The 24,543-nt window shown below is 34.1% G+C and overlaps 1 long non-coding RNA gene across 3 annotated transcripts in view; it reads right to left on the bottom strand.

Annotated features, from left to right (window-relative positions):
• The window catches only part of LOC138691264 (uncharacterized), a 42,719-nt gene extending 26,220 nt beyond the window's left edge, over positions 1–16,499 (bottom strand). For 2 of the 3 annotated variants that reach the window (XR_011329786.1, XR_011329788.1), the window contains exons 1-3: positions 15,922–16,153; positions 13,819–13,980; positions 8,980–9,138 (exon numbers count right to left, since the gene is read on the bottom strand). This is a non-coding gene — a long non-coding RNA (uncharacterized lncRNA). Of the gene's footprint in view, positions 1–8,979; positions 9,139–13,818; positions 13,981–15,921; positions 16,154–16,312 lie in introns of those variants that run through there. The other variant, XR_011329787.1, reaches the window with a different exon arrangement.
• Positions 16,500–24,543: the final 8,044 nt, after the last annotated feature.

Genomic DNA, 24,543 nt, shown 5'->3' with positions numbered 1-24,543 from the left:
CATAGCTTTCGATTGTTGTTATAGACGAAGTCATTTGTTTTTTATTTCATTACACCGCCTTAGATGGCATTGTTATTGTAATTTTGAAACTCATTTATCTCATTAAATATCGGTCCTATCAAAATTTTGCATAGAATAAAACTTATCGGAAATTATTTTTAAAGAAACTTTTGTTATGTAATATTTTTCATGAAAATTAATAATAAGGGAGATATTTCGATTTATTTAATTCAAGCCCCCTTATAACCCCCCTTTTAAATAAAATATTTTGAATGCCATATAGCCTAAATTCTAAGTTACAACCAATTTAATTTATATTCAAATTTTCATATAAATCGGTTCAGCCATTATCGCGTGAAAAGGTAACAAACATCCAGATAGACATACAAATAAAAATTTCAAAAAAGTGATTTTCGGTTTCAGGGCAGTTAATTATATATGTTAGGACCAATTATTTTTGGAAAATCGAAAATTACCAGAAAAATTTCGGCTACAGATTTATTATTAGTATAGATATTCCAACAAAGTCCCAGTCAACTATCCATTGCAGATATGAGATGAAACAGATCAGTCATATAACTGTGAGAAAGACAACGGACTGTTTTCGTGATAGACAGGGACATTGCTTGGCTGTTAATGATTTTCATTTTGAGCATCTGTTAAGTTAGGTTAGTGAAAGTGTTTTGTTTACTTTCGTGACCTACTCAACACGATTTTACATATGGGTACTTATTTGCCTCAATTTTGCACTCCACGAAACAAGTGTAATACATAGTTAAAAATTTTCTACATATTCATATGTAAAATTTCATGGACATTCGAAAAATGTCAATTTTAATATAAGTTGCCATTTAAAAAAAATTAGTTCACTGTCACATCCTGTATGCCTGAATAACTTTTTTCGATGACTGGTATGTCTGGTTTATCTGTAACAACTTTTGTATAATTTTTTTTTTACATAAATTAGAATTTAACAAGTTGCTAGCAATATTCCATACTTATTGTTCAGTCTCTATATAACATACGTACATACATTATATCCAGCCATCATGTCATATTCAGTATACATAATACAATTTCAAATGATATCCAACAGTTAATAATAATTATTAATTTAAAAAACAATCTTATATTAGACCAACTTCAATCTTCAACACTGTATATATTAGAATGAAAAATTTTAACATTGTCAATAAGTTAATACAACATTAAAAAGAAGACCTCTGCCACTGGTTGAATAGCAATTATCTTCCTCCCTTCCTATGCAGGCAGTAAACTTTATTTTCATAAGCAATTAGATGTTGAGTTTAATACAGTCAACTATTTTTACTCTCTATCTAATTCAGACTGAAACAACTATATTTATCTGTAGCAATCTTTCCTCTGTATCCACATGCTTTCAAACTGTTAACCTAAGTGATAATTACTTTGTGCGAGATCATGCGTATTTGCTTGGTTTCCGCACAAAACCAATCCGCGGAAAGTCTAAAATTCCACATTCAGTATTCCCAACCTAACACACATAACAATTTCCCTCTTCTTACTGCTAAAGTGACATATTGATTTTACTGCTTTAGGCTTTTAAGATATTATTTTTAGAGACATTCAATATAGTAATAATTATAAATTGGAAACTTACCACTGCAATTTCACCTAAATTGCACTGTTAATTATTGTTTTTAAATATTTGCAGGAATTAAGTAAACTCTACAACTCCACTAAAGTTACTGCATTCGTGATGCAAGTAACATTAAGGAATTTTAAAGGCATATTTATCAATTAACATTAAGGAAGCCGTGAAAAAATCAACAAGATTCCAGACTCATCATGGCGGCTACTTTGAACGAAGGAGATGTGGATCTAATATAATATAATATTGTTAAAATATTAAAATGAAAAATAAATCATTACATAACCTTACCGTTTGTTTTAAGTTCGCATTTATAGACTGGGGATAAAAAAAAGACAGAAGTATATCAGGGCCTACTGGAGTATAGTAAACACAGAAAACATTTTAAAGCAACAATGTTGAAAGATATATATTTTTGTTTTGCAAATTTGCCGTCATTGAACAGAAACCAAGATGGAGATTTCATTGCAACTAATTAGAAATTCCTCTTTCAGGTATGTAATAAATGATCTTCGCACAAAATTATGTACGTTACACGAGCGGTATGTTTTCTTTCAATTCTCGGAAATTAAAAAAGCTCAACTATGTTTCGCTTTTTCAAACTTTTCCTCGAACATGAAAACTTCAACATACCGCTCTTGTAACGCATATTACTATTATTATACTAGACTATCCCGAATTGCAGGTCCTCCTGAACTTGTGGTCAGCACTATTCAGATCTACCATGAAGACGTCACAGAAAAAGTGCAACACAAGGAACAGATCTCTAGTCCCGGGAATTGAGCCTTGACGCATTTTTTTTTTAATTCCGTAACTGTACAATAAATAACACTACAGAGTGAACCATAATTAATGCCATTCATTTCAGGGGGTTATTCTTTGAGATATTTCAAACAAAAAAGTTTTATAAAAAACATTTCATAGCATAATTTGGGAAAGCAATTGATTTCATTCCCAATATGCTCAGTCAATTTAAGAGAGCACTGTATGATAATAAATGATGGGAAGAAGATTACTATTCTCCTTCGAATTCGCACAAATTTGATCCGAACAAATGTCACATTCTAAAATTCCTTTGCATAATGAAGAGTTACATTTGTTCTGATCAAATTTCTTCACATTTAAAGAACAAAACTAAAATTCTTTATATCATTAATTAGGTATACTACACTCCTCTCTTAAACTGAGTATATTGGGAATTAAATCGACGGATTCTCCAAAGCATGCTAAAAAATGTTTCATATAAAACAATTTTTATCTCTGAAACGAAGTAAAATCGTATTAAACTTTTTCGTTTCAATTATCTCAAAGAATATCCCCCTAATTACATTACTTACGGTTCACCGTGTATACATGCCAGAACAAAACCTACATATTGCATTCGATCTTTCAATCATACAAAAAAATTTTTAATTTCAGTTGCATAACACTCCTTTTCAACAGGCTACCAGCAATGCACAAAATTAATGTCACATAGATTTTAGAAACTTTACTGTAATTTTGTGTAGCAATTTATAATTTTCAATACTACTGACAGATTTTCGCATTAGTATTCTGCTACTTTATATGTATTTGTGTAACTCCATCACACATTACTTCTTTCCAAGAAATGTTCCTTGTAGTAGCGTAGTATGGAAGGGATGTCTTCCTACAAGTTTGTAAGTATAATAGTAACTGAACCTTAATATGCGGTGAATAGGGACGAATTTTTATTATATTTTATGCTCGAAATGTAGTAATTATACACCTGGTAGCAGAACTTTAATGCATGTCATTAAAGTACACCTATTCATTAAAGTTCAGGTTTTCGATTATTCTCGGATATGCAATCGAAAGATAACAAGGGAAACGTCACGTAGGCTGGAAATCCAATACTGTCGCAGAAGGTTATGTTCTGTTACTATAATAATTAGCGTTAATTGTAAATAATATTCAAATAAATTCAATTTGTCATATCGTTTTTCAATTCTAAATCAATTTCCAGGTTATACCAAAATTAGTTCATGTTATTCTCTACATCAAGGTCAATGACATTATTGTTCCTCGGAAAAAATCAATATTTTCGCGTCTGCACACATCTCACACGAGCTATACACAAGGTCACTTCCGATCTTGAGTCACATACAAATAAAATGATACTTCTGATTAATTTCAAGTTAGAAATATGGTCGAGCATAAAAAGTCATATGAAACTTGCCTATAATGATAATTAAGACGCTCGTATGAAAATTATGAAACTCGCTTGCGCTCGTTTCATAAACAAACATACTTGCGTCTTAATTACTATCATTATAGGCTCGTTGCATAATGTACTATTATTTGTTTGTCTCAAAGAATAAATATAACAATGAGTGTGTTTGTTCGCTAATTACGAATAAAAACACAAACACTCTTATTATTATATTTAGTCTTTGACACAAATAAAAAATAGCAAAAATTCGTTACTACTGACCCCGTATTATGGTAAATCTAAACTTTATTATACGAGAACAGTGCCAACCCTGATCGAAGGCAACTCTCAAAAGAAGTCTCACAGAAGTCAGTGGAACAAAAGAAAATTGAGTCTCCTATGGTGAAGTTATTTTGGAGAATTACGTAATATAATTTCACATAACCTTACAAATTGTCAGTCTAATAAAAGTGAATCAAATCAAGGTTGAAGTTAGGTTAATGTATAGTTCATATTTTAAACTGCAATAACCATTTTATTTTAAGATTATAACATGTCCAGAAGGAAAGAGTCTGAAGAACTTAGAGGCCTACATCAAGAAAGAAAAGGCTTTCGTTACAGAGCAGCTTACAATAAGCAGTGGTTAATATGTACAGACAATTAAAGGCTAAAGCAGAATAGGAAGATATCTGTCAAACCAAAGCGGCTCTAATGACAAGAATTGCACATCTCTTGTAAGTAGGCCTACCTGTTTTTATAGATAATATTTGGCAGGATCAGTACAGATCATATTCCATAAGGATGCATCCATGATAGTGTGTTAAAAAATATTTACACATAATTTAACATACGAAGACTTTTCTATAACCTAATCTAATGCAACTTCATTATAAACTAATGCATGTGGTTGAGTTTACATGCAACTGAATCCCACAACAAAAGGAGACAGTTAATGGTAAATATAATTTCTATAAAATCTGAGTAATGAACTGTGATGTTAAGGTATATGTACACATTTACATACAAAAAATTTTGTTTTGTATAATTTTGCTCTGTAAAATTTTTATACAATTGAGAATGGTACCAGAAAGAGAATGAAGTGAACAGATCCCTTGAAATTATATCTAAATTGTTTTTAAAAATTATTTTGTTATAATTTTGACATGCAACTTGAAACATGATAGCTCATGCAGTTTTTAAGATAGAGCCACAGTTTTTTCATTTAACAACACAACCATTGCCCAAGATGTGTCATAGGAGGCTGGTCTTCGAATACACCAACCTCTCCTGGATGGCCATGACGGTTACCATTTTGCACGACATACAGCAGGACAGGTGCATCAGAAGCCACCGCTAATTTAAGAAATGTGAAAATATCTCTGATGATCAGACACCTCATATCAAAACCCACTATTTTTTTATCAAAATATACGTCTACAGATAGATTGCTGTACATTCAAATACAAGGATGCTAGACGATCTCATCATTGATAATTTCAAGTTGTGTTTTTTCTGTTGCATAGAACTTAACGACAGAGTTTCACTTCCAGAGATTAGCTATCATGGTGTTCCAAGAAGCCAGTGAGGCTTATTTTGTTGGTCTCTTCGGATACACCAACCTCTCCGACATCCATTTTGCACAACAACTTGCAGCTGGACAGACACATCAGAGGCCACCTTAATTCAGAGGAAAGTGAAAGTGTCTGATAATGAGATGTCTTGTATCAGTACCACTATTTTTTTCACAAAATATGATATAGTTAGATTTCTGTACCTTCAAAAGCAAAGAATTCTGTGAGGGTGGTATTTTGCTTCAAAACTTGCCAGATCCTTGAGATAGATTGCACTGAAAGTTTGGCTTATTTTCAACATTTCTGTTTCAAAGCCTGATATCATATTTTTACATACTGGTACAATGTTATTTATGCAGTATTAATTTTCACTCTGTGTACAACGTAATATATTTTTGATTCTAATTTTAATTCCACCCCCCCTCCTTTTTCTACTGATATTTACATGATTAATTGTCCAGTCCAGTGTTGTTACCATAATGTCCACTATAATTCCACTAAAAAGTAATTCAGTTACTGTTAAATGGGGCTATGTATAATTACTTTCTTATATAAAACATACACAGATCCCATTTTAACATTGATAATTTCTGTGTTAAACCAAATTCTGTCTTTCTTTTAGTCTCAAAGGATCCTATGATGCCAACGAACATTATCAAGAGGTTGGTTAAGAAAGAGAACATCTGGAAATTTGGTAATGTAATGACTAATTTCAGAATTATTGGCTGATGCAAATGCTGGAGCAAACATAATATGTCTGTCCAAAACCATAGTTATTTTCTTTTTATATCACTTTCTGTTTCTCAGAAAAATAAAATAAGTGTGCTGTTACTCAGAAAATAATAGGTACAGTTGATTGTTCATTGTGTATTTTTGTTGTTGCCTAACTGTGATTTATGTTAAATTTGTATCATAAAAAAATAAAATAATTTGCAACCTGTTCTTTGTCGAAGTATTCCCTTAGTCCTGAGGAAAAAGTCGGGATATTGAAATTGTGTAATTCTGATTTAATATATCACCTTGTCAGTATTCCATAATTTTATACAACAACGTAATAAATAAATATATAATTACATCACCCTTCTCCATTAATCGTGAAAAAATAAAAATACTTCAGTTGTCCTTTCATTTGGTTGAAATGAATCCTTATTATACAAAATTAAAGTTTAATTCTTTTTGTATAGAGATTAGTCGTGAAAAGTAAGTATGATTTTTAAATTTTCATTACCTGGTTAGTTAAAAATTAAAATTTCACAATTCCCATTTTACTATCTATATATATAATTTGAACTGGTAATGGAAATTACGGGAAAACAGCTGAACGGATTTTAATAAATGACCCATTTTGAAGCTTGGAATCCAAAGTTTTTCAGAAAAATAGTCGTTTTCAGTGAAATGTCAATTTTCCTACATCATTTTCCTATTTTCCAAAATCCATCTTACGTCAGTTTTGAGAACTAATTAATTGCATTTCAGAATAAAACAAAACACACACTACAATAAACAATAGACTACTACACGAAGGCCATGACCTACAGGATTGCTGACATAGTTAGAGTTCAGATGGCTCAGATTCTTTCACATCATAATGCCAATATGTCGATCTTCATTTGTGTAATTTTTTGATAACGTATAAAAAATAATTTACAGGTCTGATTCTCTGGTCTGTAGTTTTCTGAGTACAACTGTGTATTGGATATTAAGAACTACAAAACTTAAGAATGTTTGATGACATTATTACCATTAAAAATAAAATATTATTATAGTTAATGTAACACATAATGGTATACTGATGATATGAAAATGAAACCTTTTGGGGCTTTAAGTAAGTAGACGCAGAGAAAGAATATTTTATATTAGATCTTCATTTCTATAATTTACTGAGTAACGACTATATATATGTTACTGAAAACTATAAAACTTACGTAAGATAACAATATTGTTATTAAAAATGAAATACTTTTATAGTTATTAATCAAGTAGTGTGGGTCTTTTTCATATGTTTAATGGCAGTGTGATATAGATATTTATATGTCTGATTCTCTAATTTTCCTTGGTAGTAATTGAGTCATGCTTCCTATTTTAGCTGCGTCTTTAAACTACATCAAAATTAATTTCATATTTATTTGGTTTAATTGATTAGATTTGTGATCGCTGCCAAGCATATTTTGTTGTAGGGAAAATAGCAGGCCATTTCACTTCTTGCTACCGTGATGAGTAAGTTTATTTCCCGCAATCAGCAAAGACTGAAACACTGAAACTGCTAACGATTTGCAATGGACAATTTTATTTAGGACACATATAAGATTCTACAACTCTGACATATCATTCGCCTCATTTTCCGCATCTCAGCAATAGATTCCTCACAACAGCCTATATTACAGAAAATATAAGGGATAACATTCATTGTTACACAAATTAATCCAGCAGTATTTGGTAGATAAGTATTGTCTGGAGGAAGTGCAAAAATTACAATTCCTAAAGAAAGACCAAAAGATATTACTTACTGATAAAATAAGAGGCCTACAAGATTTTGTAGTCTCTTGAGCACCTCAGCAAGATCTCTTAGTGGGAAAAAGTGATTCTGCCCTCTACATTTAGGGTAGTTCATGAAACATGCAGCAGCTATACCAAGATGCTAAGTCTTTTGTTCAAAGCACGACAAACCTTACATTTTCTTAACTTCCACCTACAATCCGCAATGACCTGAAACAGCTACTGCATTACTCCCACATGAAAAACTCGCTGATCGTCCTGACATTGTTACTTGCGATTTCGCATTGAAACTCAAGAACTGAAGACGGATAGGTTCAAAGAAAAGTATTTGGCATAAAAAAAACATTCAGAAGGAGTATGTTTGACTATTATGGAAGCAAATAACTTTCAAAATGTCTGGTATTCTTCATTGAAAATAAATCTGAACAATTTTTATTTGAACTTCTTATGGACTTAGTTTGCAGTATTTGCTGCACAAGCCACTAGTTTAATTATATTTATACATACGTATCTATATGTATCAAAGAGGAATATGTGCAGCAAAAGAAATGCAAAATAATAGCGATGAATGTAATGTAGTTATAAAAAGAATAGTCGACCTGGTTGGCAAGTTGGTATAGCGCTGGCCTACCATGCCCAAGGTTGCGGGTTCGATCCCGGGCAAGGTCGATGGCATTTAAGTGTGCTTAAATGCGACAGGCTCATGTCAGTAGATTTACTGGCATGTAAAAGAACTCCTGCGGGACAAAATTCCGGCACATCCGGCAACACTGATATAACCTCTGCAGTTGCAAGCGTCGTTAAATAAAACATAACATTTTTTTTTAAAAAGAATAAGTTTTTTTTAAGACATGACTGTTTATATTGCTGCTCAAATTTGATTTAAGGCATATAATACCATCTTTTGTGGCATAAATTGTTTTCTTTTTCCTCAGAGTTTGTTTTATTCTGGTCATCGACAATTTTTAAATGCTCTCCACTGATAATTTGTTCAATTTATTGAAAAGAATTAATATTAGTGCTTTATGTTTACGTTCAAAGTTGGTAACACTGAAATACAGCCATCTTGGATTTTTTAGTAAATCACCATATCTTGTGCCGACTATACTCACATGTCATATGCTATAACCATTTCCTCCACAGACTCCGGATTATCAGCATCTCCATAATGTCTTCTTATCCTCTTGTTCATTCTAAATTCTCTGTAGCTTTCTTTCTTGTAAACATGACCTGCTTCCAAGTCTGGTCCTGCCTGGATAATTTCCCAAGATCTGCAACATATTCACATGGCTATAATTGCCATCTTAAGTCAACACGCAATTCTAATGCCTTGCTCTCAAAAAATATTAGGGGTCCTTTTCGAATGAGTGCTGCTAAAATTTTCGGTGGAGGTTGAATACAACTACACCAATTTGTAGCATACATGAAATCAATGAAAGGGACAGAGAAAATGTATAGCAAAGAATTGAATACTACAATGACCACAATACATTCACAAATTAAAGGAGCAGTCCGCGATAAAATTCCATATTTCGATTATATTATAGGATGTTTACCAAAGTACTCTTTGGATTAACGGCGTTTGTCGGATCGCTCTACGCCTTTTAGTTTGCGAAATATTAAAGGTCTTACTGCAAGCTCTCACGTCATAACCACTGATCGCTTCATAAGACTGCGTTGTAGTTCCGTTTGACATACAGCGTAGAACGAGTAAATATATATTCATACGTTAGTCAGTTATTATTAACACACTTAGGACCTATCACATGCATATACTGTAATAATAATAATAATAATAATAATAATAATAATAATAATAACTTACCCATTTTGAATTTCGTACTCATAGTGATTAGAACAACTTGGGTCTGGTAAGGGTTCAAACTGAAAAGGTTTAATATGTCGATCCATTATAACCTAAGTCAACGCCTTCACTGAGTGAGTGAATGTATGTGAGACGTGAAATATTCGTTATGAATCTGCAAATACGTGTTTATCTCACGTCAACAATAAATTAGTACATGGTTTATATTATTCTATTGCGTCATAGTTGTTGAGTCACACGGTTTAGGCACGAAGCTATGTTTGGGGGAACCTCTAAAACATGTGGATCATCGAATTGCGGCAGCTGATAACCAGAACTATGTCCAAGATATTTTTCTGTATAGTATCTTCTCTCCACATATTTTTCTTCCAGCTCTATGTTTTGTCTTCCACCCATCGTTTAGTGGCTTTAGAGTACTGGAGTCTGGAGCCAGTTACATCTCTTTTCACGTTGTAATTATGGTCCATTATCGCAATCATAGTTCTTGTTACCATTCCACCATATGGAAAGTGTTTTATCTTAGGAGTGTAAAGCAATCTCTCGTTATGGTATGATTGAAATTTGCTGGTGTGACAAAATTGATTAGTCTGATTTAGGTCTTTTAAAAGGGCAGGGTTACATACAACTTTTTTCAGAGCATTGTAATCGCTGGATCCAGGTTCGATCCATTCCCTCTCACTATTGTATGGGTGAATGTGTGCACATTTTTTATTATGTCTCTGTTTCTCCCCAATAGTGTATATTACAAACATGATTTAATACAGAAATGAATCTGTCTTCTAAGTCGTCAGAATCACCTTCACATGTAGCACAAGACCACATAGGTGATTTATGATGCTCTCTTTCCACATTTGTGCGGCGGCTTTAAGCTTTTTGCCATGTGCCAAATGTCAAATTGATAGCCCATCCATTCACATTTGGTCCTTATCAATTTCCTAATTCCTCTATGGTGGTCCGTTAGAAAGAGGGTAATGTTCATTTATTCTTTTAGGTGATCTAGAACTTTTTCGCATGCTGCTTCGCCTACAATTAGACCTTTTTGCAGAACTACGAAGTCTATAATCTTATCTGAATCGAGGTCCATTACACTGTAAGTCACATATTTTGCACTGTAACTAGGTGAGTCATCACCGCGATTCGCACGTTTTTATCTTTTAGGGAACTGATTAGTTGTTCATGAATCTGAAAATAAGTACATCTGACTGTTAGTTCTACGAATTTTGAAATTATTTTATAAAATGTTGTCTTGCCGATGAAACATAGTTGTAAAGTTTTTGAAAATTTTTCAAACAATTTGTATCTTATATCGCACAACTATAACGCAGAACTCACTGCTATGCTTCACCTCTGTTCGGACTTCCACTCCCAATTACGGGCATTCTGGCACACTGCATTAACTTTCAGCAATGGCCCTATTGTTTCTACCAAATATTTGTAAAAGAGGAATGACAAATATTACAGAAGAAACACAAAATTTGTAACGCTGACAAAAAAAAAAAAAAAAAAAAAAAAAAAAAACACAACACTTTTTGACTCCCTATTTACTTTCTGTTTCATGTGCAGCATCTTCGGAACCTGATGAATTAGAATTTGAAGTTTCTTCTTCTATTTGAAAATAAGTCTCTAAGTCAGTTTCTGCTCCCCCACATCTGATTCACCACACACATTTCTTAGCGTCTTGCACAGCTTTGTTTATATTAGGTTCCTGTGAATTTTCAGCCTCATCGAGAACTACACACACGTCAATATTTTCAGCTATAGGTGCATCACTGCAACTTGCTATTGCTTCTTCGACGACCTTCTTTCATTTATAAGCAGAGGAGCGCGTAGATCAGAACTGTCTTGGGGAGATTCTCCTTTCAAAAATAGAAAAGGGACAGAAGTTTTCTTAATTTTCATAGGAGTTCTATTGTCTCTTCAAAATCAGTTTCACGAAAATGACTGGAACACACAACAGTAGTTTTCGATAGTGTAAAACCTTTTCTGTTGATTTTCTTCTCCCATGTTTTAAATTTTTGCAGTAACTTTTCTCGGTTCGGAAATACATGAAATGATACCCCTTCTTCATGTTCTGTTTTTGTTGTTCCCTCTGAACACAAAAAATCACAACACCATGGCATTTTAAACTGTATTACGATACAATTTCTTCTGTTTAGTCTACTGTAGTTCAAAATCGTTCATATAAAAGAAAATACGTCTACATAAAACCACAACATTGGTAGGTGCTGGTTTTATGATTAAATGAAAAGCAAAACATGACTTCACACAATCATAACTAAGTCCGAAATTCTGTTCACGTTCACTACGACGAGAGAAGATTATTTATTTTAATACAAAGCGTTGCGCTGCACTCGCCGATGTTCTCGGTCCACTACGCAATCACACCAGTTCAGTGGCCGTGACGTCATAAGTATGTTTGCAGAGTCAGTAACTCAAGAACCATGCCTCGCATTGACATGCGGTAAATGACATTCTACTTAGATTGAAAAACGTGTTTGATTAAAGCCAACTTAATTTTATCGTGGACTGCTCCTTTAAGATTGATAGGATATATGACGTGAATGAAGAACCAGTGGCGACCGCTCTTTCTGTGCTGCAGTACACAGTTAATTTTCTGTCCCTAGCATAATCTTATTTATATTTTCTTTCATTCGTGTTACGCGTTCCAATGCACGCAGAATCGGGAACTGCTATTGTCTATTCTATAGCTTGTGCATCGTCTGCAAGTCCCAGTCGGTAATGTGTGTTGACTTCCTTATCGCAGTGAACTGCAGTGAAATGCAGCGAACCTTGCACATGCGCAGAGAGCTTATATTCGCTTGTTGTATGACGTAATCTATGGTTTCCCATTATACAAGCGCAAACAGTGTGAGCTACAAGCAAATGCAGCAAATTGAAATGACTCGTTCGCATTGGCGTTTTATAAAATCTATAACCAATCAGGAGAGAGTGATTGTTCATATAGATGGTTTGCAGTCTACAAAGAATGCGGACGTCACGACATCTCTGAGAAGCAGTCGTGTACTATTTGTGAGTTTGTGTCTATTACAAGTCTTGATCACAGAATGTATGGACGACTATTTTATTCTTATGCTAATTCTTAAACTTTCCTGTAAAACTGAAACGTATTGTTTATAACATTTAATATTAGCTTATTTATATGTACTATATTTAATACAATTTACTCCTATTCTACTCCTTCAACCTCCCGACAGATGGCTTGAATGCACCAGAATGCTATTCGAATTTAAAATTTTGATTGCTGGTTGCCGAAATGGAGGGGTTGAACTCCAAAGTAACTGGCAGCAGTGTTTCCAACTGGACGGAAATTTCGTCAGTCCCGTCAAAACTGACGGCATTTCAATGCTGGATGGGAAAAGAATGGCTTTGACGGGTGACGGATTTTCTGGCAGAAATTACTATTTACATCGCCTTTTGACTTTTTTAACTGCTGTCATTTTTAATTGTTTAATTTTTGAGGGAACGTAGACCAACCCTGCACATCAACTGCAGAACTAGAGGCAGATGATTATTATTATTTTAATCAAAATTGGTAAGAAAGTGGCGTTAATATTTGTTTTCATTTTTATATAGATATATTAAGTGGGTCTTATTTCTTTTTAATTTTAACGGATTCTGGCGGATTTCCAGGTGTTAGACTGACAGGAATACAATTTATGTGTTGGGAACATTGATTGATAGATTCTGCAGCATGAACTTCATACTGCTCCACTAGTGAGTAGATCAAACAAATTTTAACGACTTTTTGAAAGTAAATTTCCCATATTGTAGTACACTCTCATTTTCAGCCACGAGCCACCACTGTGAAGAACCTCTGGGTACTGGAGAAAATGTGGAGAGAGGAATTTCACTCTAGGAGACAAAAAACTAATGCTGGTCAAGGACAACATGCATGTAGTCTAGAGCCACATCTTGATGTGATAAAACAGAATTGAAAGCCAAGGAATGGAAGAGAAAAAAATGGAGGCACACAGCAGAGGCTAACTTCCACCCTGGGAAGTAGAGCCAGAAAAGAAGAATAAGAAGGAAAATTAATTTCAGAGTATAGGTATATAAGGCTATAATAAAAATTGAGGGAATGAGCTCAAAGATTTATAGTACTCACAGTCATTATGCTATAACCTATAACCATTCCCTCGTAGACTCCGGATTATCAGCATCTTCATAATCTGTCTTCTTATCCTCTTGTTTATTCTAAATTCTTTCTGGCTTTCTTGTGAACACCTTCTGCTTCCAAGTCTGGCCTCCCTGGATAAGCTCTCAAGTTCTGCAACATATTCACACCGGTTCAATTGTGAGCAAAAACGGCATAACTGCAGCAATTTTTTTGGGGGGGGGGGAATGGTCTAAAGAATTTATGCTATTCTCATTTAACAATGGTTTATAGAATTTAAGCAACATTAACAACAGTAAATAATGTGTCTCATTAGTGTTGAGGTCATAACCTCAAATCTGGAGCAAAACAATAATTTTGAATCTTTGAGAATGTAAGCAAGTCACAATACTGTATATCAAATTAAGCTATTATAGCTTATCTAGCTTAATTAGTGTCTCTTTGTACAAATTGCAACTTACCTTTCTTAAGGCGGGGAAGTTATAATTGTTGTTCATAATCTCCCAGTCTTCGAATCATACAATAATGCTTGTTTTCAATATTCTGGGTTTCAAAATGTAACTCGCTTACTTGGGAAACAAATTAATACTCATTAGTTTTTGTTTCTCAAGCTATACAATATATCACGCCTTGATGTTACATAACCTCTTATTTAAAAGTTGGTGATACACACTGAAATACTACTATTTACAAGATAGGGGTTTTAAATTATGTTTGCACAATATTATACAGAGTGATTCAGACCACCCGTAACAATCATTTATTTCGGAAACTAATTCATTAAAATTTTCGAGAAAAAAATATTTATTACTAAACCACATGTGAACTTTCACTTGAGCTTGATTTCAATAATCAGCTCTAACAGGAAGTAGTGTCAATGGCGTATCACTTTAAAATTTCAAGTGGGAGTCCGGGTCAAATAAGGTACCATTTGATAGAGCTCTTCAAAACAAACAACTTTCATAGGAAACGTTTTTACCAATTCCTACTCTTTCAATGAGAAAACGTACAAAAAGATAATGCCATCAATATTGAGAAATGTTAAAAGACGAAAATGTGAACAAGACAATTAATGCTGACATTTTACTGAAAGACTGGCCAATTCCATTAATTTTTATAAATGTTCAAACTGTCTGCCGTTCTGAGCAGCACACACCCGTACTCTTCTTCTAACACTGTCAGTAACTCGTAACACTTCAGTGTGGTCAAGTGATTGGCAGGTCTCCCGGATTCGCTGTTTTATGTCATCTCTTATTGTGGGACAGTCTTGATAAACGATGTTTTCTAACCGTTCCCAAAAATAGAGTTAATTGTCAGGTAAAATCTGTCGGTTTCATCGATATATTCTTTGCACAGATGAAGCAACATTCAAGAGAAATGGCGATGTCAATATCCATAATGGTCACTACTGGTCTCAAGTCAGTCCTCTCTGGTGCGAGAAGTGGACAACCAGCATAGGTGGAGTGTCAGTGTCTAGTGTGGCATCTTCGAACACCGAATGATTGGACCTTATTTCTTTGAAGGTACTCTGAATAGTGTATGCTGACTTCCTGAAGAACATCCTCAACCAACTTTTGGAGGACAAGTAGTAATGTGGCTTCAGCAGAATGGTTGCCCAGCTCATTTCTCTTTGGTGGCACGTGATGCTGCCAATCAGCTCTTCGCTGGGCGATGGATTGGGAGATGCGGTTCTGTGGCATGGCCAGCACAATCTCCTGACTTGAATCCTTTGGATTTCTTTCTTGGGAACGGTTAAAAACATCGTTTATCAAGACTCTCCCAGGGAAAATTTTAGATTGCTGACATTATCTTTTTGTACGTTTTCTCATTGAAAGAGTAGAAATTGGTAAAAACGTTTCCTATGAAAGTTGTTTGTTTTGAAGAGCTCTATCAAATGGTACCTTATTTGACCCGGACTCCTATTTGAAATTTTAAAGTGATACGCCACTGACTCTACTTCCTGTTAGAGCTGATTAATGAAATCAAGCTCAAGTGAAAGTTCACATGTGGTTTGGTAATATTTTTTTCTCGAAAATTACGTATACTTATTATATTTACTCGTACATTAATCACCAGCTAATCCTAAATACTTACCAAGGCTCTGACTTAACCTCACATTTAGTTGGGAGAAAATTAACTCGATGTAGCGCCCTGTTAATTTCCGGCATAAATCTTCGTCTACAGGGAATAAAAATACACTGACTTTCGAACCAGTTAAATAATTGCTTTTAGAGGCAGATATGCAACATTTGCGTGGCATATTCTTATATTCACATGTAAATATACACAAACAGAATTCTAATAACATTGCAGTTACTCGCATGAATACGATATGGATCCAGTGTTGCCAACACATATATTGTATCCCCGTAAATAAGTCTAAACACCTGGAAATCCGTCAAAATCAGTCAAAATTAAAGAGAAATAAGGCTCACTGAATATATCTATATACAAATAAAAGAAAATATTAACTCAACTTCCTTACCAATGTTAATTAAAATAATTATAATACATCCACTTCATCTGCCTCTTGTTCTGTAGTTGATGTGCTGGGTTCGTCTACGCTCCCTCAAAAATTAAACTATTAAAAATGATAACAACTAAAAAAAAAAGTCAAAATACGATGTAAATCGTAGTTTCCGCCAGAAAATCCGTCACCCGTCAAAGCCAATTTTTTCCCGTCCGCTGACGGAATTTCCGTCATGTTGGCAACACTGTAAGGATCGCACTGGCAGGGCATGAGATGGCCGCGCATGCGCAGTTATCAATCTCACAACCTGCTCTTGGCCATCTCACACGGTCGATGATCCTGCCCCGAGCCTCTCGGCCGTAGAGCTATAGGATGATGATGATGATGATGATGATGATTTATTATCGTCTGTTTCACTGTAAAGATCCATGTCTTGTCCTCTGTTACTATTAATTATATGAAAACTTATATTAACGTTAATTTACACACTTAAATCTCTGAAAGAGCAAATTGTTAAAAAAAAATCGCTAAAAATGCTTTGGATTCTATGCCTATATTGAAGTCACATTAATTCCCTAACCATGAGGTACAAAAAGAGCAAATGCACTGCTAAACACTACTACTAAAGACTAATCAAAGGCACACAGTGCTGTTGCCTATGAGATAGATATACAATGTACAGTATTGCCAAATCGAGCATGCGGAATTCTGAATGTGCCTACATTAAAAGAAGAAGCGTAATAAAATAAAATCTATATGCTAAAGGTAAAGAGCGAAATGCAGCGAGAAAAATTAACATTTCATGTTTACACAGCAACACAATAAGCAATATATGCATGAAAAATAAATTCAAAATGATTTTGATGATACTGACATGTCATACTAATGCATTGCGCCTGTGCATAACTACATCGTTGCCGAGAAAGAATACCGGTACACTGCATTTGTGTCCATGTGGACTCAGCAGGAAATGGTTTTCTGTTTGCTTTTGTTGGGGAATTTTTCTTGACCATTCTGCAATTACAACATTGGCATTCTAACTAGTGAGCTTTTCTAAATCATCTGTGGCATTACATCCACATTTGTTTTGGAATATGTATGTATATTCATTCAGTTATAGTTTTCTTCCCAAGGGCAAGTCTTTCACTGCAAACCCATATTCACCAATCTTTCCTATTTTCTGCCGCAAAGGGTAGCCTGTGACCGTTCCGCTCACGTCGCACAACTCCCCGTCCCCCCCGCTCCCTCAAGTTTCCATCGTGCACTGTAGGTGGGTGAGTTGCCGCTCTCGTGATCGGTTTCTTGGAAGGCACGAAGCAACAATATGCTTAGTACGCTAGCTCATTAATATGATTGTGTTCTTGCAGTGCATTATTTTAAATCTGTGATTTGTTCGAGTGTCTAAGAGTTATATTAATTGTGAATTATTAAGTTTTTAATTTCCCAATTAAGTGATATTGTGAAAAATATGGCAGAACAAGTTTCTGGAGAGGTTTGTGTTGAAAATGACTGTGTAATAGAAGGTTTATTAAAAGTGCCTTTTAACCGTCGTACATACAACGAGAAAGTTGAAATTGTGAAAATGGAAAGACCAACTCCTGAGTTAAATTTGTCCATGGACGTAAAAGAAAAACAGCGTGAGTACACACGCCATTTCACTTCAACATCATATGGTAAGTGGAATTGGTTGTGTGGTAGTTCTAAACTGTCTAAACTATTTTGCTGGCCATGTTTGTTATTTAGCCGCAAAACTAATGTGTGGTCAAAAGAGGGGTTTTCTAATATGAACTCCCTTTGAACGGCAGTCCTAAAACACGACAAATCAAAAGCTCATATTTATAGTAGCATGAACTTTGCAAACTTTGGGAAGACAAGAATTGATTTACAGCTAGATAAGCAAAAAGTTCTACACATCAACCAACACAATGCTCTTGTGAAAAAAAATCGGGAGATTTTACTGCGTCTTATTAACTCAGTCTGCTTTCTAGGAAAACAAGAATTGGCTTTTCGGGGTCATAATGAGAGTGTGGAATCAGACAATAAAGGAAATTATATTGAATATTTAAGTTCCTTAAGTGAATTTGACCATTTACTGGCCAATCATCTTGAGAGTTCAACAGTATTCCGTGGTACTTCTCCCGCAATTCAGAATGACTTAATATTTGCTATAAGTGGGGTTATGATAAAGAACATAAAATCTGAAATAGAAGAAGCACCTTTTGTGGCCATTGTTGTTGATGAAACAAGTGACTGCTCTAATCAGAGTCAATTGTCCACTGTTTTAAGATACGTCGACAGTACTGCCAATGTTCAAGAACGGTTTATAGGATTCACAAATGTCAGTTCGGGCAAAACTGCTGCTACTTTGTTTCAGCATGTGGAAGGTGTTATGACAGAATACAATGTCGGCAATAAGTTAATTGCACAGACTTACGATGGTGCTTCAGTTATGGCGGGAAATATTAATGGCTTAAAAACAAAAGTTCAAGAAAAGTATCCTCAAGCACTATTTGTCCATTGTTACAGCCATGTTCTCAATTTAGTTTTGCAACAAACTACTTCATCCATTCCAGAATGCCGCATTTTTTTCAAAACACTGTCGGGTTTAGCTGCATTTTTCTCATCATCTCCTAAAAGATCAGAAAAACTCAAGGAATTTATGAAAAAGAAACTCCCAAAAGTAGCACCAACTAGATGGAATTTTACATCTCGGCTTGTAAATACAGTAAAGGAATACAGAGAACAACTGACTGCTTTCTTTGAAAATATCATTTGTAATGACTCTGAAGAAAACTGGGATGATGATGTAATTGTGCAGGCTCAAGGATATTTGTATTTTTTCACACAGTTTCAGAATATATTTCTTCTTGAAGACTATGCTAGAGTGTTCGCACATACAGATGTGCTCTACAATATTCTTCAGACAAAAAGTCTAGACATAGCATACTGCTTGCAAGAGGTATCAAAGTTAAAACATACTATATCCGAGTTCAGACGTAGTGGGTTTCCGTCCATATGGAGTAATATGGAAAATGAAAATTCTTCAGACAATACAATGGAACCACCATTAAAGCGAAGAAAAGGAGATGATGAATTGAAATACAGGCAGCTGTACTACAGCATACTAGATCGTATGCACATGGAAATTACTGACAGATTTTCTGATTATGGAAAGCTTCAGTTCACACATCTTCTAGATTCTCAAAAATTTTCTGCTTATAGAGAAAACTTCCCGAATGAGGCACTAAACAAATTATTTCAGTCCTATAACAGTCACTTTGATCAAGTACGTTTGAAAAATGAATTAAGTGTAATATATTCAGCAGAAGTCTTTGATTTTTCGAACAAACCTATCCATGAAATATTATCTGCCATATATGAAAACCAGCTGAACCAAGTTATTCCTGAAGTCCTTAAATTGGCAACATTAATTGTAACAATACCAGCTACGTCAGCATCGGTAGAAAGAACATTTTCTGCGTTGAAGAGAATAAAATCCTACTGTAGATCAACTCATACACAAGAACGTTTATCCAGCTTGGCACTGATGTCAATTGAAAAGTCATTTCTACAGAAACTTTGCAAGCGGCCCAACTGTAATTTCAATGACAAAGTCATCAAAGTATTTTCGTCCCAATCAAGACGTCTGGAATTCACATATAAATAGGTAAGGAATTTTATTATAGGGTTTTAAAAATATATTTTGTGTAATAATAGGGTCAGTGGTAGCCCAGACCCTTAAACCAGTATACGCCACTGTTTTGAAATACTATGAAGCTGGAGTCCCGTCGTTGATATTGACACAACCATTGCAAATTCAACCTCTTCTGTTCTATGGTGCCTTTCAGTGCCTGGAAAAGATCTTCTCCAGTTGTATTTTGTAATTACATCTAGAAGACATTCAGACACAGTAAAATGTTCATTAACTCCTCGGATGAAAATGGCTAGGTGAGCTTTGTCATTTCTATCTGTGCTTTCGTGCAATGCAAGTGAGTAAGCTACAAACTGGTTAATTGTGGTTTCAACTTCAGATTGAATTATATTTACAATCTTGAAATTCCTTCTCTGAACTGTAATTAGAAACAATTTAATTTTCTTAAACTTTGACTTTGTTCTGGACACAGTATTTTAGTAACGTCCTGTATGCACTATTTTACAAATGATGCTTCTGTAAAGGGCTTAATTGATTTTCCAATGTTCCAAGCTAGAACATAGCTAGAAAGAAGCTTTTTCTGTTTAAGACTGAGGACACGTGTGTGATTTGTGTTTGTATTTTCTTGTTTTATATTTATCATAATATTTGTGGGCCTACGCATTTCACCCAAAATGAAATGAAAAACATAAGTTTGTCATGCGGAACTGAGTGTAAACGTATTGTAATATACTGATTATTATATATAACCAACAGTTATACAGATAGCCCCAAAATAAATTATTTTCACATGTCCAACATGCCTGTAATTGTATGATATTCTTTCTGAAGAGTCGAGTATTGTCATCGCATGTTGAATTTCAACATACCCTTAAGAATTTTCGAACAAATTAAGCATTTTACATTCTCCCCACTAACACAAAAAAGGCTCTTCCTATTCATCCTTGAATGTACTACGTCCATGATTAGAAGACATTGTGAAACGGTGGAACACTCCGACAAACACAAAGATAATGGCAGTCTGCCACTGCTCTTTGTTTGCACATAAACATTGAGTACAGTACAGGTGGGGATAGGTGAGGCGGAGCGCACTCATTACGAACTGGCTTCGGTTCCATTCAGGGGCTTACTCGCGAGTAGGCTTTTGGAGACGTCTGGTCTACAGGATCAAAAAATGTCCATACAACATAGGGTCAAAACTTGATGGTTTTCCCAGAAAAAAGTATTTCTTCTCTTATTTTATTCAAGTTATACTGCTTATATTGTTAGTAAAATTACGAAATCAATTACATCAGTAGGTATATAGCAAAGAGTTAATATTCGTTTAAATATATATTTGTGTGTTCTATTACGTTTCAGTGAAATTAAATAAAATTTCATGCTTAAATTTTTGTTAATATTCTGGCATGAGAGACGTGGCAACGTGTTCAGCAGGTAGTACAGATGTACATACATACATGTCAGCTGAGTTCAAGCTGCCTGTCCATAGGTCTACTGCTGAGTGGATGACAGTTCGGTAACAGGTATTCGATAAACAACTTACAATGTCATTCACAGTTTAGGAATATTATATGTTATTAATTTATGGAGAAAGTAGTCGTAATTCAAGTGAGGCAAGAAGATGTACCGTCAACAGTTGTTAATGAATATATTCTGGAACTCCTTCTTTACATCAAGAAAAATCTTTATGGCTTCACCAGTAGGATGGATAAACATGAGTATAATACTCGGAATAAAGAAAAACTGGACATACCATTTTGCAGACTATCCAAAGTTAAAAGTAGTCCTAACATGTTGGGCTGTAGAATGTTCAACATGTTACCACAGGAAGTGTCAAAGTCAAAGTGAAAACGTGGCATCTTAGAAACCCATTCTATTCTGTGCAAGAATATTTTGAATCAGAAAATCAAGCTGTAGATATTTTTTAGGTTTCTTTCTCTGAATTGTATTATTATTTTGTAATATATGAGGAAATTGTCATAAATTGTTAAGTTAATTCTTGTTTTATTGTACATAAACGGAGCAAATCAAATAATATTTGTGATCAGTGTGTTACAATTTTCATCTAGATATTAGCCTCTTTTTGATAATCTTGACTCTCAATTGTAAACTCTTGGAGTATTTGTGATCATTTTGTTTTATATTTAGTGTTGTAATAGAATAATTTTAATTTTTGCACGATAATTTCACACGTGTAATTTGACAATGTCATTAGCTTTTGCTATAACGACACCTAATAAATACTATACTATACTATACTATACTATACTATACAATGTTTTCAGCAACGAAGGTGAAGTAACGGCAAAGTTTTGTAACAGTTTCTCAACGATTGTTAGAAACTAGGAGTCTCTTACCTCGTTTCGAAAACCACACAAACAGAAATTTCTTTAAAAATGATACTGCTTTATGGAAGCGGGAGAGATTAAAATGTTGCATTTAAAAAAAAGTTCGTGTGATTTTATGCAGTAAAATATTACTGTTTATTTTTTAGACGTACAATTAAAAAATGGACCAATATTGCCAATATTGTTAAATAAAATGGAAATTTACCATAAAGTTCTATTAATGAGATTGAAAGTTTGTATTTGCTGTTCGTTTTATGTAAACAACATAGAACAGAGCATCTGTTTTGTACCGGTATGTCTGTATCCGCTTGAGCTGTACTGTGTACTTTTAAACTCCCTCCTCCCCATCCAGCAATGTTGCCAAACGCCTAATGTTGTAAACTTTAATAATTAGTTAAATATTGCAATTAGAAAAAAATTGTGAGGACATTTTTTCTTTCTTATGACATGAACAATCATCAGTTAAAATAATGGTACTTATACACCTTACACTCTGTATAATACACAATATGGTAGAGACAAGCTTTTCATTATTTGACCTGTATATCTTACAAAAAGAGGATTTGATTTAGTTTAGTAGGTATTTGTATAGTAAGTTATAGTAAAGTACTTGATTTAGTGCAGTGTAATATATTGTTTCTTGGGATGATTAAATGTATCTCAGGAAAAAGTAGGCCTAACTTACATTGAAATTTAAACAACAGTTGATTTTACTTTGAAATTAAAAGACAAAATTAAGTCTGCAAAGGCAATAGTCTTCAAACAGGGAGGAGATTCTTTAAGTCTCTCTTATCGAATGCTTAAAGGAACAGACCTGGACAATTCGCCTAATGTCCTATTTCTTACTTTCACGTGGTGCAGCTATTAGTAATCATATCTTTGTACGACTAACTAAAAGGAGGGGCTACTCAGCAGATACCTCACAGCCTGGTCAGCTTGGTGAGTTAATGACTGAATTGGTGCTGCTTACTTTCACATGCCAAATTTCCTGTCTCACCTATTCTATCCAACCTTCCTTGATTGAACTCTTGTTTTCTTCGAACCTAAAGATATTAGATCATTCGAGGCTTAGGGTATCATTGCATATCTTTTCTTCCTTGCTTTGTCTCTAACTCTGACATTAATGCCAGACTACCACAGCATAAAAGTGTCTCACAGATGGTAAAAATGAGATATGGTCAGTGGACAATATAATGCCCTTCTGACTAGATCTAAACCAGCTAACCAATGGTAGTTATGGCCTTCCAAACATTTTGAGGGTTATGAATTGGTGAAATAACATGGTGCCTTTTTACAAAACTATTACATTTTGCTTAAAACACACTCCTATGAAAATGTCTTCTAGGGTAAAATGTTCTGGAGTCAAAACTGTTCCCCCAGTCGGATCTCCGGGCGAGGACTACTTACTCTAGAAAATAAAAAAAATATGTTTGCAAATGCTGCAATGGAATGCAAAAAAAAAAAAAAAAAAAAAAAAAAAAAGAATTACACAACTTACAAAAACATTTAATTTAATGCCCAAACACTTGATACATAATCATTCATCTACTTTACAAAAAGCATAACGTGGATGTCTTTATTATACAAGAAGCAAATATAACTAAAGAACAAATCAAATAATACAGCTTTAAAGGTTACTCATTACTAGACCTCGAATTTTAGGTTAAATGCCTACTGGTATTTTTTTCTGTTGTGAGAAAGTAAAACTAGTTAAATATCTTCACATATTATGTAGAATATGAATGTCTGAAAGTGGTTGTATGATGCCTAAAAATGCCTATTTTACTCATTGAGACCCATTTTTAAGGTTTTAAAGCCTAAAATAGCCTATTTCTATTTATTACGTATATATTTTTTAATTTTCGTGTAGCAGTGAAAGAGAAAGTTTTGAATATCATGGGGTGGGTATGGTTCAAATAGTTCAGTTGTAGGAATGAAGAAATTCCTGGAAGGTGTCTGGTTTTGTTGAGCACTTGAGCAAACAGTAGGAATGTGATGAATCAGGAGAATATAGCTCTCCCTAAAAAAATCAGCATGGCATTTACTGATAAATTTAAATATGCATCTATTGCTTCGGTATCATTGGGAAGAATATTTTTCGCTTATAAAACGGTTCTGTCCAAGAAAAGGCAAAGTTTCACAATATAAAATTAGAGAAAAACGTTATTATGTATTGCAATGCCAATTATGAATAATGTGTTAATTGTAAATTCACTGGTAAATTTATTTAATTGTAATATGATCGC

This window comes from Periplaneta americana, chromosome 16 (assembly GCF_040183065.1).
Source record: "Periplaneta americana isolate PAMFEO1 chromosome 16, P.americana_PAMFEO1_priV1, whole genome shotgun sequence".
Taxonomy (NCBI): domain Eukaryota; kingdom Metazoa; phylum Arthropoda; class Insecta; order Blattodea; family Blattidae; genus Periplaneta; species Periplaneta americana.
Note: the sequence above shows the minus strand (reverse complement) of the source record. Positions and strands in the feature narration are given on the sequence as shown.